The sequence below is a fragment of the Silene latifolia genome, chromosome X (assembly GCF_048544455.1).
Source record: "Silene latifolia isolate original U9 population chromosome X, ASM4854445v1, whole genome shotgun sequence".
In the NCBI taxonomy this organism is placed as follows: Eukaryota; Viridiplantae; Streptophyta; class Magnoliopsida; order Caryophyllales; family Caryophyllaceae; genus Silene; species Silene latifolia.
Genome location: NC_133537.1, coordinates 71,644,537 through 71,650,356, shown reverse-complemented (window position 1 = coordinate 71,650,356; position 5,820 = coordinate 71,644,537). Strand labels below are relative to the sequence as shown.

Genomic DNA, 5,820 nt, shown 5'->3' with positions numbered 1-5,820 from the left:
TACTTAAAAACGTTTTTTAGTTTAAATATCACTTAAAAACTAAATTATTTGGGTTCAGGGGCGGCCCGTAACTTTTGGTGGCCCTTTTCAAAATGTAAGACGGAGGCCCCAAGAGGCGAAGACTTATAAAATATAATACAAAAAATTCATATTTTATAATAAAACCAATACAAAATTATTGTTTTTTGGCATAACATTAAATATAAAATGCAGTACTTTGTCATAAGTTACAAAAATGGACAATAAAATAATATTCGACATTGTTAATCCCGCTTGAATACTGGCGTCCTTGCGTTCTGAGAAGCAAACACATTAACTATATCTTTATATTCCAATTGCTCTAAAATATCATTCTCGATCGCTATCAACGCCAAATCATTGAGCCTTTCTTGTGACATTGTAGTTCGCAAATAAGATTTCAACAATTTGAGTTTCGAAAAACTTCTTTCCGCACTTGCAACAGTTACTGGAATAGTCAGCATGACTCTATATGAAATAATCACATTAGGAAAACAACTAAAATTCTTCAAGTAGTTTAACACCTCAACCAGTTCCAATTTCTCCTTCGGCAAGATCTCCCTCAAAAACTTTAACTCCATGTATAAATCATTTGCATTAATGTTAGCTTGTTCATCTTTCTTAAGGGCATCTTCGAGACCATTGCAACATAATTTTAAGCGCTTGTCTTCCTTGGAGAGAAGTCTTCCAGAAGTAAATAAGAAGCCAAAGATATTTTCAAACTCTTGATATTTTTCAAACCTCCATTTTAATGAAGCAATAGCTTGATCAACAATGAATAAAAAATAATTAACCCTGAATGATTCCTCAGCACATTTATTATTAACCACCGATGGGTCATCTTGATTATCATCAAATTGCCTCTTTCTTTGAATTACTCGTCTTTGAGGAAATACGGGGTTGATATTTATTTCAAGAGCAATCGTTTTAGCTTCTTCAATAGTGTTCTCAAGACTAGTTTCTCTGAATTCCTCAAAGAAAGTAACTACACCCTTCATCTCTTTAATTGCAACATCTATAAACATATCCTTCAATTGCAAACTCTTGCTCACCAAATTAACATGATACAACATTTCATACCAAATGATTATTGCCACTAAAAACTCAAAATCACCAAGTTCATTCAACGCAAGAGATTTTGCTTCACTCCTTATTTTGGAATCATTATCTTTTTCAGCTACATCAAGCAAAGCTTCTCGTAGGTCTCCTATTTCGAATCATATAGCCTTTATACTTTCAATACGACTCTCCCAACGAGTGACTGATAATGGTATAAGAGTTAACTGTTTTACATTATCCTGAAAAATTTTCCATCTTTTATTTGAATTCGCAAATATCGTGTAGATGCGTTGAATAATTCCCAACAATTCTCTAGCTTTACCAGAGGTTTCAGCCATATCACACAATATCAAATTAAGACTATGACAACCACAAGGCATATAATAAGCTCGGGGATTTATATCTATCAATTTCTTTTGAACTCTTTGGTGCTTCCCTTTCATATTTGATCCATTATCATAACCTTGACCTCTTACATCATCTATGTCAAGACCCATATTTTTTAGTTCAACTTGTAGAACATCGAAAAGGCCCTGACCTGTGGTATCATTGACATTAAAAAAACCCACAAAGGATTCTTCGATGGTAAAACATTTTGAAGAGACATCAACATATCTTAATATCATAGTCATTTGTTCTTGATGGCTGCTATCAGGGGTACAATCAAGTATCACGGAGAAATATTTTGCTTGTTTTACTTTTCTAACGATTTCAGACTTTATTCGAGAGGAAAGCAAAAGTATTAATTCATTTTGAATTCTGTGACCAAGGTAATGAATATGAGTCTCATGATTTATGATCCTTCGAACATGCTCTTGAATAATAGGATCAAACTCAGCCAACATTTCTATTAGACCCAAAAAGTTTCCATTATTACCCTCGTACAAACGCTCCTTGTGACCTCGAAACGCTAAATTATGCTTAGCAAGAAACTTCACAATTGAAATTATTCTCAACAAAACTTGATACCAATGCTCCTTTTCTTTTTTAATCTGAGATTGATTTATACTATCAATTGTTTGATTATTCCGAAGTCTCAAACGCAAATCATACCATGTGGTCATATTTTGAATATGCTCTGAACTTGATTCATGTTCTTTAAGCCTACCACTAAGATGTACCCAACTATCATAACCATATGTTGCTAATCCACCTCTTCTTGTAGAACCTTTAATACACACTTTACAACAAAAAGAAAACACTATCAAGCTCTTTTGAATAAACAAGCCAATCTCTGTCGGATTTTTCTCCATTCGGTAAAATTTTAGTGTAAAAAGTGGATGAGAAATATCTACCGAGGTTATCCTTCAGACCTTGATCAATAGTCATATCTCTTTTAAGGCCCTCCTCGACAACAACATCAACCATCTTAGAATCTAAAGCATCCCAATTTCTAGGATCAAATATATCAAATCCAAATTTTTCCTTATAATCGATATCTTTGTGAGTTTCACTATCACTTAGAATATGATTATCATTGTTACCACTATTGCTTTGAACATTGTTATTTCCAGAATTTTCCTTTAAACCATCATCAACAAAGGGTGTCGGGTCATCAAAATTCTCATCACAATCCGTCATCTTATTTATAAAGGTGCTATGAGATGGTTTTAAAAAAAAATTATCAAGAGCCCCCTTTTGAGATTGATTCAATTCTTTTTCTTTTTTTTTTTCGCTTTTCATACCCGGATTCGTGTTTTCTAAAACTAGAAGACATGATTGAAGATTTAACAAATAGCAAAATCCCAAAACAGCTAACCAAATAAGAATTAAGAAACTATTCAAACAAGGTAAGAACAATTCACCAGAAATATCTTGAAGCACAATCACACAATTTTTTGAATAACAAGCCTTCAATCTTCAATAAGTTTAACCTATAATTAAATCAATAAAGATAAACAATTAGTCAATTAATTAAAGAAAAAACAAGTATTTACTATTAAAAAGAAAAAAAACAGTACAACTGTAGTACTGTACTGAGAAACGATTCAAACGAAAAGTATTTGATTAAAAAAAAACTTACTATGATAATGATTAAAGAATCGATGATGAGAGGAAGTCGACGATGATTCGATAAAGAATTAATTAGTAAATAAAGTTTGATTTTTGATTTTTTGTGGGGGTTAATTTTTGATTAAGGAATTGTGGGAAGAGAAAGAATAAGGAGTACGGTATGTCACTGGTTTGCTTTTCTATTTTTTTTATTGTATCAAAATTAGAAGAAGACTAAATTTTGGGCCCCTCCCCTCATTGGGACCCTATGCATAGAACCGGATTGCACTAGTATTGGGCCGCCCCTGTTTGGGTTGTTATTACGATGGTGTAACTAAAAGCTATTATTTTAGTTGTTGTGTTGCATTTTTGATGAAAAGAAGAGGAAGGAGCGGATTAATGGAGCGGATTTTCACTCGAGGAGACCGTCTCAAGACCGAGCCTTGATCAAGTTTACAGATATCCCTTGAGGGTAAATTAAGAATCTTGTTTCATTATACTACCATGCATGCAAATTAATATGTGTAAATGTGTTTGCATGTGTATAATTAGGTTAAATATAAAGGTTTTATCACATATTTTATCTATATTTATATCTATCTATATCTGTATCTATATCTATCTATCTATATCTATCTATATAAACTTATAAAAGAATAGCCCTATGACGTCATTTTAGACACGTGGCAGCTCCTCAGCGAATTTTTTCCGCCCTTCCACCCGTAACCCTAACTACACATTTTGTACTTTGTTCTTAAACATCTGCAGCCATCTTCTCCATTCTCTCGATGCTTCCTTCGATTTTAGCCCTTTTCAACCATAATAATAATAATAATAATAATAATAATAATAATAATAATAATAATAATAACTTATAACTTATAAATCCCATATTATATCCTTTGATTCTTTCTTTATTTGGTAATAATATGAAACTAATAAACCCCATAAATTCTCCACCGATTGCAATTTTTTATCCATATATTCCATACTCAAAATTCAAGGGAAGAACTATGTTCACATATATTTTGAGTATGCAATGGATGTCATGATGTCGATTTGAAGAAATCACGTCCTTGAGATTGTGCAAGTTGTTTAGGTGATTTTTACCGTATTTAGGTTTTATTAGGTCAATGTAGTCTTACTCGGTGTATATTGGTTGGATGTTTACGTCAATGTTAAATAATGGAATAAAGAACATAATTAAAGATGACACGTAAGATTTGGTGACGCGGAAAACCTAATGTGGGAACAACCGCGGCATGGACGGTACCCTTCCAAATATTGCACTAGCTTATTAATGAGGGATCGAGTACAATGGCGACGGCATGCAAATCTAGCTAGCACAATGTATTTCGTGTGTATGTGGGATCTTGAATGCCCTTTCTTGATTGCTCCTAGATATGCCCTACTTTGTTTATGGAAAGGAATATTACTTCCATAACAACTCTTTCCATATCCAGCCCTCTCCTTTCATTCTCCCTGATCTCCCTGACTTCTCCCTAGAATCTCTGTAACACCCCGATTTATGAAGGAGCCTTTAGCAAGACATTCCCTAATAAACCGGACTGTTACCATCTCGGTTTCCCGAGGTAGTGAATAACAAATTAAACTCCAAGGCAAATTATATAATTACTTTAACTTAATTATTACAAAACCTCTTTTACATCAAATTACAAAGAACTAATATAAATAAAAGTGAAAGTCTTCTAAATAATGGTCTAGCTACTAAGTCTTCTGATCCAGTGTCTCACGCCCATCAAGCTCCCATCCTGTCTCATAAACCTGTCAAGTCTGCTCCCCAATATTTGGATCGTCACAGGTGTTCACGAATACACAGGGTCAACCACGAGGTTGAGTAGGGAATACAATGAAACAACAAAATATGATATGCATGCTCCTCCGTCACCTCCATCTCCATCTCAACTCATATCTCATAACCTGTACAACCCAGCCATACCGATCCCCGGTAGACTATATATCGACCGTAGCCGATCTGCCAGCTCGCAGCTGAGGACACCAGGGCAAGTCCTGCAGAACCCGCCTGGGCCTTATCACAACATCATCATCACCACACCACGTAACCACAACCTCCTCCATCTCCAATGCATATGAATGCTCAAGAAATTAATGCAACACAATATGTATATCATTGGACTGGTAATCATAGAATCATGCCGGTTACCGAATGTTGTGATAATATACTCAATACGATTAATTCAGTCAAGCACATTCCAGGATATGAATCATAACATGAATCAACAACCACGAATCAAGTCAACGTTCACAGTTTGGTCATATGAAACACAAACAAGTCAACACAATTCAACAACAACGATAATAAGTCAAGTGTATTTCCCTACCTTTTCGCAATCCAAGCACACAAGCAATCAATTATGATCCTTCACATATCCATCACCTACATAACATAATTATGTATAATTACCACCTACTCAATCAAATAATCATGCACATAACCTAGACTCATCATAACTTAATAGGAATATCAACTTAAAGGACAAACACGATTTTTCCTGATTTTCCAGCACATGACAGATGATACCCGTCGTTGTGAGTACCAAAGATAAAATTTATAATTCCTATTAAGACTAACCTAGGCTAGTGGTAACAGGGTCGAACCACAAGGAGGCAGATGTAAATTTTAGTTGATTTAAGTTCAGTCTGAGGTAACTATTGTGGGGGTTGAATTGAATTGGTCTACAACTAAAAGTGAATAAAGATAATAAACTA

The 5,820-nt window shown here is 34.2% G+C and overlaps 1 pseudogene; it reads right to left on the bottom strand.

Annotated features, from left to right (window-relative positions):
• Positions 1-263: 263 nt before the first annotated feature.
• Positions 264-2,658, bottom strand: LOC141617606 (uncharacterized; annotated as a pseudogene).
• Between the last annotated feature and the right edge of the window lie 3,162 nt (positions 2,659-5,820).